We start from the raw sequence: 14,890 nt of genomic DNA on the forward strand, positions 1-14,890 counted from the left end.
CCTGGACAGTGTAAAAAAGCCTTTGCTCCGTTGGTGCCGTGTATCTCCTGCTGATTGATATGCTAAAACATACTGCTGCTAAAAGCTCACTGGCAGAACATTAATTACCTTCAAGAGACCAGCGTCCACTTTACACCTGGTATGGATCTGGCTGTTCTCTGGCATTAATGTACTCTAGCGGTTTCAAGTAATCTCTACATCCCGATGATGGCTCATTAATAAGATGTTCTTCTATGACATATCTTTCTGTTCCGGTTTTCTTCATGACAGAGATTTTATTGTGTTCCTTTATTTCCTAACCTGTATATGTAGTAGTAAAATAGAACATATTCAGCTGAGCATGTTTGCCAATGAATACTTAGCTCTAGTCACTGAAGTGTATGATACTGTACATCTAATTTGTCATTATCCTATTTTTTTCTTCAACAACTGCTAAGATTTCTTCATGATTCACCATTACCTTTAGGACATTTATGAATGAAATATTATTAACTCTTAGATTTGCAGCATTCCCTTCACTGAAATACAGTATGATTAAGAATTGAAGAGAACAGCTTTGGTTTAGGGTTTGAGACTTTATAAATCAGAAATTAATTTGTTGAATAGCAGTGAAGACACATTTACTTAATTTGTGTTGCTCTGGGATATAGCTTAGCTTAGCTCACAACCTGAAGAAAGATGGGAAACACCTAGCAAAACGCACAGACAAAAATCTGAGAAACATTCAAAGATCTACAATAATTTCTACTGCTGTATCTCAATTGTTAGCATCAGAAGAGACTATATTAAAGTATGGCATCAGATGCAGATCAGTTGGAATTGATTGCTTGATGTTTTTGATGCTATAATAAATCTTACTGACATGTTGGTGGCTTATAATATTCGGAAGAATATTAATCATTCCTTAAAACACAAATGCACGTCGTGTCATGTTCTCCCTAACTGCTCATTTTAAAAACACACACTTTACTCATATTTATCATCTTCAGCTGCACCTGGGGCGCTCTGTTGTTGCTGTGCATTTCAGCGGGCTCCAGTGCCAGCCTCCCTCTCACACCCCTTTTAGCAAATTAGACCGTTTAATTAGGAAAAGCTCATTTGTATCAAATCATTTACATGGTGCAGCCAGCCTTTGCCAGGATATTCTAATTGATTATTGTTGCCTGAGGTGCTGTTGGTGGTTGGATATGCCTGCGCGTGAGTGTGTATGCTTGTAAATGAGTAAATGACTTTGTGGTAATGATAAAAGGAAATAAACTTTATCCATGCGCTGATTGCCATAATCAAACAATGTAAAATCAGCCTACTTACAAAACCGTTTTTAATAGGTCTACTATTAAACTAGTATTTTCCTTGTGGCAAATATTGTAAGTATAATACTTCTAACCACTGCTTTTCCTGCTGTTCATTTTCCTTTTATTTTTACAAGTGATTGGACACCTCTCTGCTCTGAAGTGCCTCTCTGCCTATTTTTGTGGAGACATACTCACCTAAATCACCTTTGAAGGCACCGCCCACCAATAGGAAACATAGCTCCTTGAGTTCATTGTACCCTTTCATAAAGCTCCATTTTGAAATAAAGCCTTTCCATGGTCCCTCCAAAATGCTTCTGTTGAGCGGACCCCATTACGGAAAGGAGCAAACCTACTTCCCCGTTGCAGCTCACAAATGACCCTTTGATGACGCTGCCCTTTGACCCTTTTACAAAGCAGAGTGAACGAGGGAGAGCCAAGTGCGTGGGGGTTTGAAGGATACAGGATAAAGAACACACAAAAGAGACGACAAATTATGAGAATTCATCCAGTGGTGCAATGAACGGCCTTTCAGTGGCGAGTCCCTCTTTCTAGTCAGCAGCTGCTCAACAAAGAAGAGACATTAAATTATAACCAAATGGTTTCCATGGCACCCTGCATGCTTTCAAATGTCTTTTCGCTTTTATTGCATCTCTGATCTTTTTCAGGCAGCATCTTGATAATTACAGCCGGAGAGGAAGAGGAGTTCAAAGGTATCAGTAAAGGGGCAGAGCCAACTTGTTCCTATAAAAAAACAAATAACATAAATTGATGTGGTACACCATAACTTAACAATACCACAACATTTGCTAAGATGCTGAGTGATGGAGATATGCATTTATATATAAAACAGCTCTTGGAAGTCAAAGTTTCATGATTAGAAATCACATGAAAGTATTTACAGAGCTATATAAAGGTATATAATATAAGTTATTACCATAATATTAAGCTATTATCAAGAGCGAGTCAGGGTTACGACTCATTTAGCATACAGAATAGTGTCACCTCTAGCTCACTAATTATCTTTGTCACCACAAAGAGAATGATAAACATGGTTTGAACAGAGGAGGACCTCATGCTTATAATATGTAACTTCCTTTTATACCACATCATGTTTTTTCTTCTGAATATGTGTAAGCTTGACAAACAATATACAATATGATAATTAGTAACCTCCTTAAGAAGTTAGTATTTATTTTAACTGTTGGATGTGGCTGAGCTTATCACCTCTTAGCTATAGCTCCATATGTGACACTGACACAGGGGTGGTATTTATCATTTCGCCCCACTCAAGATAATTTAAAAATGTTACCAAATTATTAATATTTACCTATCTCAGATGGAAGACATTTAGCAACTTGAGAGACGAGAATGTAGTTGGCATCAACGTTTGTTTATCTGCAATCATATAAGGATATCTGTTCTTAGACACAAAAAGCCAAATTGTAAAACCGTTCCGACTATTTTTGCATCTTTATCCAAAATTCTACAGGCATCCAAAGCCCACTCAAACCAGAACACTTCCAATACCAAAATATTGCTCTGTTTTCTACAGATTCTGCATTCATATGCAGATATCTTAAGCCTAAATGTAATTTTAAAAAATGTGCATTTATTTGGCTTCATTGGATTCGGTCCACTCTTTTCTGCTAGCTTAAAGCTTCATTAGCCACAGCTTTGACAAAAAGACTAGGTTATGAAATATCTGAATATGCCTTTGATGGCTCTGTATAACTACTGTGGAAACACACTGTATGGGATTAGGACAACATTGGGTTCAGTTAATGTGTGTTTAGACCATGGAAGCTGATTGTATGCTGGGGGACAAGGAATAATTCCATATATCTCCCAGAAATTCGGAAAGATGACACCACAACCAATTTCATTCTGCCTCTGGACGTTCAGATTTACATGCTACAACAAACAAAACATATTTAGAAAAAGTAAGAATATTTCAGTCTGAAAATGGATGGTACAGTTTATTGCACTATCCTGTTAGTTGAGGCCTGAATGTCATTTAAAGTAGGGGGAAGAGTTATAGGGAGAAAGTCAACATTTTTTAGTCTCGTCGTTTTTGCACCCGACATCAAACTGAAAAATATGTCTTTGTGTGTGCACGTATGAGGAGGGGTGATACTGAGATCTCATAAAGAGATGACATGTCACATCACAAGGACTAACATGCTATGATCTACTAGGTTTAGGCCAAATTGACCCATCCATCAACAACAAGCAGCCAGGTGGTGCAGAGAGAGAAAGGGGGGAGGACAGGGAAGGAGAGAGAAAAAGAGACAGAGCCAAAAAACAAGACACAGAGATTGCCAAGTTCAAATCATGAATAAGAAAAATGTATGTGACTTTAGAAACATTTTATATAGTTTCAATTAATGTCGCCATTTTACAAACACGCCCTTGCATCCAGAGATCTAGAAATGAGCTCTTCTTTAGTTTTCTATTCTCAGAAACCCTGCTGTGAATCAAATTTAGCTCAACTATGACAAAACCAACGGGCTCCTCTTCTGTTTCGCTTTTGATCTGATTATCTGGACCAGAGACGGATGGAACAAAGCGCTTCTTCCCATCTCTGATGTATCCTTGTCTCGTGTTGTCCGAAAATGCCAGAGCCATGTGTCGACATATCCAGATATTCCCTTCTGTGATCCAAAGCAGATACATCTGTAGTCAGATCAGTGGGAGAGGGGGACTGTGGGTATACGGGGTTTGAGGTTCCTTTTTCTTTGGGTAATGAGTTGGCTGCAGATCAAGGGAATGTGGACAGAGCACAGTTGTTCAGGTTTTATGAAGACACAGAGCAGAAAAGGCTCGGTTCAAATAGTGAAACATCAGTAATGATGATGTGTGAAACATGTTGACTCATGATGTAAACACAACCTTTATTAGCCTCAATATCAAAGGCAATACAGGCTTCCTGATAAATAGGTTTCCACTAATTGAATTCTGTTGCAATGTGGTACATTTGAGAATGTTATCAAGAGACAAATTAGATCATTTAAAAACATTATTGTTCTATCTGCTGTGTTTATTTCGTACCCGCAAATGTAGTTATTTTTTCAACAATACATAATGATTTTATATAAAGATGCAAAATCAATCTGTTTTACAAGCGTTTTTACACCTTTATGTCTGGATAAATTACAAAATGTAAAATATAACTACGCTTTTATTATTTAGATTTACTTATGACATATTAGACTGCTACAGACAAATATGAATAAATGCAAATGAAAAAAAGCAACAATTATTGGAAACTGCTAATGTTGGGTTTGCTTGCTTTGGCTTCAGATAAAATCAGGTTACATTTCATGAAAACCAAGTGAAAGAGGAAATAATTTGTAAAAACATATACATATGTATTAATACCATATGTATTAATACCATATGTGCCGAAGCCAACATTTAATTGATCAATTCGACAAAAAACCTTCGAAATGTATAATACACAACAGATGGGATGAGCAAGTCTCGTGCACCCTGGCAACCCTGTTACTATGGACACGCCCCCAACACCATTGTTTAAGCCCTTTCAACACATCACTTTAAAAATAACAAGGCAGAGTTATCACTCCTATGCCTAAAAATAAACTCAAGGCTGTGATTCCAATTGCATGTAACAGTTACCAGCCTCTGTGTTAATACATACCTACCTAGCTAATGAGAGCAACTAAATCTGATTTACTATCTCATTATTATGATCAAGATGCCGAAATATATCTTTTGATCATTCTCTTTGGGCTTTTATATTGCAGGTTGTCATTTGTTTGGTCATTAAAAAAGCAATAACCAGTCAGGAGCAATGGTTTTCTGCAAACATAATAGCAATACATATCATTAATACCACTGTACAATAGTGGCAATCATAGAACAGGTCAGTAATTGAACTAATAAGCAGCCTCTCAAACCAACCTGCCTTCAGAGCACACAGTTATCAGCGGAAGGATTTCCAATAGAAGTTGCTCAAAGATCTTCCGGGTGACTATCCATACTGTGGCTGTCAGTGATGAGGTGAGATAAGAGGAGCTAACTGGCCAGATAATCAGGATTTCGTTTTTCCGCATTTCCTCTTCCACACTGCAGCAACCTACCTTTGGAGCTCAGCGGAGCAGACAACCTGCAGCTCAAAGGTTGGGAGAAGAGAGAAGAGAAAGTCAATACCTCTTAATGCCCTGGGAGCCCCCAGAGAAGTCTAGGAGAAAAAAAGCAACACAAATTAAAAGGGTAGATTATAAATCTCAAGAGGCTATGTGTACTGTGAGAAGTGGGAAGTGATCAACTAGTTAGCCTAATGTCATGTATGCTTTTCATATCCATCATAAACAATAGTTGCTTACATTACATCCTCCTCAACCTGCTTTCGGGGAACTGTCTGTTTTGCAGAAGCACTCTTGGACCATTTATTTTTTGTTCTTTTGTCTAGCCTCTATCTAAGCTATATGCCATGGTTCCTTAGGTGCAGAAAAGGCTGTTTTAAAGTAAGGATGGAAACAGAGGCATAGAGAAAAATCCATAAGCCTCTCTGTCTCTAATCCCATTCTCAGCTGAGGCATTATTTTCAAGAATAGCTGGCTTCAAGCGCCTCCTGAGCCTCAATGGTTTGGTACTCAAACATGCAACAGGTGTGCTTCCTCTCCCACTCCCTCCCTCGCTGCGTCTCTGTGCTCTGAGAGCGGTACAGGTGATACTCTCCTCATTGCCATTCAGCAGCCAGCCGTGTATGAAGGTCAATATTTTGAAGGAGGGCATGAGAGGAACAAGCCAATCAGAGGGGAGAGATGAGACGAAAGTGTGATTGACTGGCTTGTTGGGAGATCGGGTGGCCGGGGGGGTGAGGGCGCAAAAACGGAATATGCATACTCAATGAAATGAGATGAAAGGGCCCTGTTGCTACGGCAACCTACTGCCGTGGTGGAATACCGATAGGGGGTTTGGGTGAGGTTGGGTTAGGAGATCATTCACGTGTGTGTGTGTGTGTGTGTGTGTGTGTGTGTGTGTGTGTGTGTGTGTGTGTGTGTGTGTGTGTGTGTGTGTGTGTGTGTGTGTGTGTGTGTGTGTGTGTGTGTGTGTGTGTGTGTGTGTGTGTGTGTGTGTGTGTGTGTGTGTGTGTGTGTGTGTGTGTGTGTGTGTGTGTGTGTGTGTGCGTGGGTGGGTGGGTGGGTGGGTGTGTGTGTGTGGGACCTCTTCAAGTTTATTTGCAAACTCTTTGCTCCTGATGGTATACATCAAACATTTAGAACAATGATTTGTTTTAAAATCCTTATGTATCGCAGTTAAATATTTGGCATTCTTTGTTTTAAAAGCTACTTTCTTGTCAAATGATTTTAAATGAAGATGCTCATATGGTTCACAAGTCTTGTATCAGGCCGTCTCCAAAGACTGACCTGAGGGCTGTACAGATTGTCGTCTCACTGAGTCTGTTAAATAATTGTTCAGATTATAGGAATTGAGTTCTAATTTCCTTGATGCTCCAAGGGTCCTAGCCCCTTTAGCCAGCAAAGAAATACATATAGCAGTGATCAATGATGTATAATACACAGGGCCGTCTCTCCCTACAGGCCAATCATGCAGACTGCATGGGGCCTCATGTTGGCCAGGGATGGCCTTGATAATACAATTTATCATATAGAAAATCCCAAATGGTTTACGACTGATAAGGAAATTATACATTTCTTTGGCTTTATATCACATCCATTTCCAATGTCCTGGCACACTAACATCATATGTAGCCTACTGTATGAAAAGATAAGATCACCTGACACAGACATATATTATACTTATATGTGGTGGATAGATAACCTTGGTAGACTGCTTCCGTGTATGATGCAGAAAATATCATATCATATTGTGAAATCGTAAGCCTCATAACGGTCTTTGAAGGATCTTGGCTGCACATAATTTCATTTTGTTCAAATCGTTTTCAGTTTTGTTCCTTCAATCATGTTAAAAGCACTTATCAACTGATAACAGTAGCCTGGTCAGTAGTAAAGATAAATAACGGACAGAAAGAAGAGTGGAAGAGTATTGACTGCAACGAAACAGAAACAGTGATATTCAAAACATACACAAGTTATCTTTCCTGTAAGGCCATATGGAGAGAAGGCCTCCTCCACCTCCTCCTCCACGTCTCTTCCCCTCTTCCTCTCTGCCTCTCTCATTTATTTCAATTTGTCATGCTTTACTTTTCCCTTAAGAGAGCACGCTTGCTGGTGAGCGACCCCATATAGGCCGCGAAATTGTGTCTGCGCCTTGCCTGTAATGAAACATTTAGATGCAGGGGAGAGTGATGGTTGCGCATTAATACAAGTGGTGGTGTTGCCAATGCAAGCCTCGGCTCCAAGCAGCCGGCTCGGCTTGCCACTCCAATCAGCGCGGCGGTGAGAGATGTGTCGCCTGCTCGCCCCTCAAGTCAACACAGTTTTTCTTTTTTTTCTGAGGAGGGGTCAAGGGTTTGCCAGTGGTGCATGATGGTTTGGAGCGCTTAGTAACATCTGATGATGTGATAATGGCATTGTGAAATGAAGGTCCTGAACTAACATCAGTACAGGTCATAACATGGAGGATATTGCCTATACAGGAATGCTGTGCAAGATTGTAATGATGCTGACACCAACAGATAGAAACGATCGATTGGACTGAACCATTTTGTATACAACAAACACTTTTACACATTCATATAAAGGTGGAATACAAATTTGTGTCGTTTAAGAACCATTTCTTCATGGTAATGATATTCACTTCAGCTTAATGTTGAATTCCACATGTAATTCCAGAGTCTGTAATGTAATATTGTAAATGCGGTCATGTATATCCATATATATCCATCCTCAAAAATGTCCCTCCGAATTGCAGTTGAAAATATTTCCCTTGATAATATTTCCCTCTTAATTGGAGTTGAAAAATAAATAAAGTAATCATATTTGAGTAAAGTACACTAAAATGTGTTTTTAACTCACCTTACCTTTTGTATACCCCTATTGTTTCCGTCACTTATCATTATTATTAATGCAATCATGGCATAAGGAAATACAAAACACATTATAAAAAAAAGATGTGTAGCTATTCTATTTTTAAGCGCTGTGAAAAAATGTAATAATAAAAGTGTCACAAAGTGAATGCTGCTCACTGGAGGTTAATTAACCTCTGCCGTTCCCAGCTGTGTAGAGAAATAATACTCAAACCCCTCCATAGTCAACAGCACCACGTTGATGCTTACTATGCGATATTAGCTTTGTAGGTGCTATAAGCGTTAGCATTCATCTGAATGCATAAACCTGCTAAGGGGCTAACCCTTGCCTTGGGTTGCATGGTAAAAGAAAAGCAACAGCTTGCACCTACTTATGTATGAGTGCTGTACACATTTCGCCTTATGCAAATAGCATCTCTTATCTTGCTGTGTAGATCAATTGGAACAGCACCGCTTTTTCATCACATTTTATGAGAAATGTTTTACACAGTGTAGGCTAGCTTCAAGCAAGTAGAACCATTTCATATTCTAAGATGACCCTAAACTGTTATTCCACCTTGTTTTAACCATTAAAGCATCAAAGCATCAACAGCTACAATGCCATTCAAATTCATCAAATTTAAATGCAGATGTATTTGTCCACATTGTTATACAGTGCTGCCTTTTCATATAATGTCTGATTTGCGACATCGCCACCGTCCATTCAACATTTCTGGAACAGCAGAAGAATATCCAGTGAAGTTGACAGTTTCTTTCTTTCATTTTTTTATCCAGGGCTGGGGTTGGCTTCGGGCACACGGTCTTTCTTCATTACACGCATAGCTCCAATGAGACTTTGTACATTTTGAAAAGACAGATCTTTTATGTGCATGCATATGTGTGTCTCTCAGAATCTGGTTAAGGGTTTGACATTGTCGACAAGGAGAATACACTTGTGTTTTTGACAGATCAAAGGGTGGCATGTCTGGGTGAATTCTTACATTTCTTTGCTTTTGTAGCCAATAGGCAGGCTGAAACCGTGGTCTATTGAATGCTGATTTGCAAGAAAGTGCATTTTTGTATGTGTGACAGAGACAGAGGAAGAGACAGCCAAAGAAGGAGAATTCATCCACAGGATCCTCCAAAAAGCTAAGGTTTATATTCATTGTCCAGTTACATTTTTCCAACACCTTATACACAAAAACAACTATTATCAAAACAAGTAGACAATTCAGACATTCAACAGTGGATAAATCATTAGTGTCTGGTCTATTAGTTTTTCTCATAGGCGTCAAAAATACATGAATAATGGTGAGTTAACTATAGCCTAACAAATGAAGTCAAATCTATTAGTGGCATTTGCTCTCAAACAATACTTTAAGCTCAAATATAATCCTGTCAAGGCACAACAGTCAATAATTTAGCAGGTATTATCTTTACCTTGTTTTCCATCTTAATTTGGCATTTAAATATAAAAACATTGGTTTATTAGCACTGAGGTATAAGTAATCATAAAAAAAATTAAAAAAAGATCACAATGTTTTTTTACAGATCCTCCTGTACAGAACATAAGTATGAATGGCAATCCATCCAATATAGGTGAAGTCATTTCACACAAAAAAGTGCACTCAACAAAAAGTAAGGGGATCAGCAAATGCAGTTATTCATCCATTCCTTAGGGGATAATAAAGGTCTCAAAACCTCACGGCTATCCATTTGGTTATTGAGATATTGTACACCAAGGTGAGGGGCTGACTGACCGACTTTGCCCTAGAGCCACACTGCTAGGGATGTGCTAAAAAGCATGTACTGTATCTCTGAGAAAACATAGGCCAGACAATAACTCATGCTATGTATTAATGTTACACAGCATTATAGGCAGAACACACAATTTGTCACCCCTGGAGTTTGAGTCATGTGCCATATGAAAACAAGGCTATGCTCCAGTAAAAACATACTGAGTACGTGGACCACAAAATAGACTGTATTAATGAAGGGACGGCAAAACAATCTAATGAAGAGAAAAGGGAGAGACAGAGGTTAAACTGGCATTTGATTAAAGACCCAATAAATTAGTTTGTAAGATATTCATTCTTTCACATGATTAATGTCTCGACCGCCCGCCTATATGATCATCGCTTGTATCAGTGTCATGACCTCCAGCCATAGCATAACTTATGTGCTATAGGCTTATGCATTAGCCTTATAGGTTCCCAGAACCAATTAAAAAATGGCTCAAATATTCCCCAGTATTCCCATCCATTTGCACTGTGCAAGCAGCACGACAGACTTATGACATAACCGTCGTGGCTAATGTAATTAGTCTATAGTTATAAAAAGAAAGGCGGTAATGAATTGTTTAATTCTGGAGCGAGAATAATCCGTTTTCCTGCATAAAAGTTCCATTATCTCATTGTAATATATCCTCTCTGAGAGAAGTTGTTAGGAGCCTTGTAAGTGCAATATGATGGACAAATCCTGCATTAGCACATGAACGCGCAGTGTAGGGGCGGACTGGCCATTGGGAATACCGGGAGTTTCCCCGGTGGGCCGGAGGGCCAAAATAAATAAATAAAAGGATTTTTTTTTAAAAAGAAAAAATCTTTTTTATTTTGCCTAAATCCTACCGGCCCACATTTGTAAGTATTCCGGCCACTCCCTTTTTTTTGCTTACCTTAATCCCACCGGCCCACATTTGTAAGTGTTCCGGCCCAGCCCAGCCCAGCCTAGGGCCCCCTGGGCTGGGCTGGGCCGGGCCGTTTTGATAGGCTACCTTTGTTCTATCTATCAGTTTAAATTTCACACATCAGGCCCGTAGCAGCTGTCACTGCGCAGTGAACGATCAGGAGTGAGTGACTGAGAGACTGAGCTGGCAGTTGCTTACAGATGGATAAACAAGCTCCAAAGCGTAAAGGCGTTTTTTGTTTAGTTTGTGCATACAGTATAAGCTACAGTATTGTAGCGAGCCCTGGGTTCAGAGGGAGGGGCTTGCACAGGGGAGGGGAGGGGGGGATTGGCAGGGAAACAGGGTTCAGGGGGAGTGGCTGTACGGCTGTACCCGTAGGATAGAAAAGGGGGAAGTGACGTCTGACTCAGAGGTCACGCAGCTGTGGAGAAGAACGTGTTGCCCACATTCTGTTACTGATTTTAGGCTAGTTAGCTAGCAGGTTTATTGTTTGGGGTGCAGTCACTTTTGCCTCCACTTGCTGTTCAAATAAATGTTGAAAGAAAAAGTAAATCTGTTTAAAGTTCTGTTTTATATGGGTGTTGAAGAAGAATTGTACAGCGTCCGGGGAGCAATGGGAGTGAGGGGGAAGGGGGATGTCCGGTGCCTTTCTCAAGGGCACCACGGCAGGGCAGGAGGTGAACTGGGACCTCTCCAAGTAGAAGTCCACACTCCAAATGTAGGTCTGGTCGGGGACTTGAACCGGCGACGCTACGGCTCACAGTCCAAGCCCCTACTGACTGCCATAGATTTAGTCCCTAATTTTGCTCTCAAAGTGCACCAGATTGATGCATTTAACTTCAACATTTAAAAAAAAATCTTGCCGGGGGAGCTTGCCCCCGGACCCCCCGAGAGGAGGTGAGGTCCACCACCTGCCCACACCCCCTGTTAAATTGTCTCACCCACATTGAGGATGCTTCCTACGCCCATGTTTTATTCCATGTGTCAAGTCAGGCAAATTGGGTCAAAAATGTTATTGCATCAATGATCTGTTAACATTAAAATCACTAAATAAATGCTGTAACTATTTTGCTCTAGGCAACTCAAGGTCTCAGGTAATGTGATTACTATATGAATAATTGTCCAAAATAACATAAAATGCATAGGGTTTTTTCTTAAGTTACATACTTTCGTCGCCGGCCAGCCAATACATGCCGCGCATTAAGTGGGCCTGTCTGTCAATTAATCCCCGGGCCACTTTTTCCCCCCAGTCCGCCCCTGGCGCAGTGGTATTAACAGTCACACAAACAAGCATCCAAGCTAGGAGCATCGTAACCCCCTGTCCTGTTGCCCTGTCAGTCTGATCTCCCCCTCAGGCGATGAGCGGAGCCGAGGTGGTGGGACTCTGGGTGGGAGTGCCTCAGGTCTTTTACAGAATGGCCCATATAGTCCTCCTGCCCGCTGGAGGGTGAAATGAGCCCAGGTAGAGCATACTGAGCAGTGGCTGCTGTAGCGAGACCAGATAGAAGGCTCTTCCACCTTTAGCCCTCCTGCATGTTTTCCAGCTGATAAATTGCATATCTGGTCTGGGAGTGTGGAGCGGGGACGGTCTGTCGCATTTTTGAGTTGAGAGGCGCTCAGCTTGTGAGTGTGTAGGATGCTTTTGGTGGCTGTTGGGGGTGGCAGCTCAAATGTTACTGATTCACTCAAAGCTGATGTTTGCTTGGCTGTCCATGAGTAGCTCAAAATCAATCATCAATCAATAAAGTTATATACAGTACCTCACATTAAACACACTGTTTCCACTAAGGTAAGCTTTTTTTATGACCGGGTATCAGTCACAGATACTGGACTAATATTGTGCCGCGTCCACCGTGCAGCATTTAGTTGCGCTGGTAAATAGGCTCAAAGTATTAATAAATGTTCACTCCTGAAATTGAGACTACAGCACAACAAACTGTTATACTGTACCTAGTGTTGTTTAATAACCCAATGCATTGCCTCTCCCTATTGGCAAAAACCAACAACTTTCATCAGATTGATTTAGATGCAAATGGTGTACTCACACATGGTGGAAAATGACACTTGTTTCCTATTTTCTTATTTCCCCCCCTCCCCCCCACTGTGCACTGCTTTGCAAATTAAGTGGAGTGTTTGTGACAGCTTGATGCTGGCGGAAGCAACAGCAAGCAGAGTTTTGGATTGCAAATGTTCCCTGAGGGGGTCCGATCCGGTTTGATATACTTAATAAACTTCAAATCCGACAGCCTGGCAGAGGCAGCAAGCCGCTGCTTATTTCTTTCCCTTCCCACAGTGAGATATGGGGCCCTGTGGAAATGGGAATGGGGAAAGTTTAGACACTTTTCTAGAATGGATCAGCAAGGAAAGGTACGTGTGTGTTTGTGAACATTGTGTGTATGGCATCTTTTATCAAATAAGGAAGCATCTACAAAGGGGGACTAATATAAAAACCCTTATGAAAACGGATACGAAACTATGTGTTTTTCCTTAATGTCACACTGTAATGTTTACTATGTTCACCATTTTAGTTTGGGTTGTTAGCACGCAAAAATTGTATAATCATCCCAACACACCATTTGTCAGTTTACCATCCACCCACATTTGTGGTCTGTAATGAGATATCTTCAAAATGTAATGTACATAATATGTTCAACATCTGTGGTCCTGAGAGCATAAATAATGTTCTTGGTGACCTTCAGAGCTGACCACTTCACCTATACTACTTCACTTATGGATATGACATGATGTGGCATATAAATATCTGATAAAATATATATCAGTGAACAAATTATAAAACTCCCATTATCCAAGAAACTTTCTGGCTCCACACCTCCCCAGTTCTAAAAGCTATCAGCATGGCCCATTTGTAGAACAAGTTAAACATTTACCAGGAGGAAGGCGCCATAGCATAATCCTGCAACATCTCTCAGGAGTTCCTTTTAATCCTCCCCTAGTAAATTAAAGTGAGAAATTGAATTAGAAGCTTTTCTTGTCCCATAATACAGATTTAGAACAAAGTATCTGATAGAGAACAAATACGGTATCTTCTCTATTCTGACATATCCTCAGAAGTCTAATCTCTCACGAACATGCAGTGTTTGATGTCCAATTAACCAGAATGCACACAACTGAATATCCCATTTAAACCCCATTATCTAGACAAGGGAAATGCTCACAGCTACCTCAGAGGTTTCTGTCAAAATGTCCATGATCTGCAATTACAAAAATGCCAGATACGAGCAGACTAAAAGAAGAGATAAGGGAGAATGGTAAGGAGAGAACATAACGCTAGCAGTTATAGATTATCATATACAGGCCGAATGAACAACCAACTGTTTCTGTTCCAAAATGTAGCCATCTTGAATATAAGTCAAATATCAACTAAACCCATTTCATAACACATACAGTATTTTTGATGACTTTAGGCACAGCCAATAATTGGATGTACTTAAAATCACTATTGTATATGTACACTGAACAAAAATATAAATGCAACACTTTTGTTTTTGCTCCCATTTTTCATGAGATGAACTCAAAGATCTAAAAAAAATTCTATATACACAAAATAATAATTTCTCTCAAATATTGTTCACAAATCTGAAAAAATCTGTGATAGTGAGCACTTCTCCTTTGCCGAGATAATCCATCCCACCTCACAGGTGTGGCATATCAAGATGCTGATTAGACAGCATGATTATTGCACAGGTGTGCCTTAGGCTGGCCACGATAAAAGGCCAGTCTGAAAAGTGCAGCTTTGCTTTATTGGGGGGGTCTGGGGGGGTCCGAAAACCCTAGGGTTAAACCCTAACATGTCACCCATTGAGCATGTTTGGGATGCTCTGGATCGGCGTATACGACAGCGTGTTCCAGTTCCTGCCAATATCCAGCAACTTCGCACAGCCATTGAAGAGGAGTGGACCAACATTCCACAGGCCACAATCAACTACCTGATCA

The sequence above is a fragment of the Notothenia rossii genome (genome assembly GCF_949606895.1).
Source record: "Notothenia rossii genome assembly, chromosome: 5".
In the NCBI taxonomy this organism is placed as follows: Eukaryota; Metazoa; Chordata; class Actinopteri; order Perciformes; family Nototheniidae; genus Notothenia; species Notothenia rossii.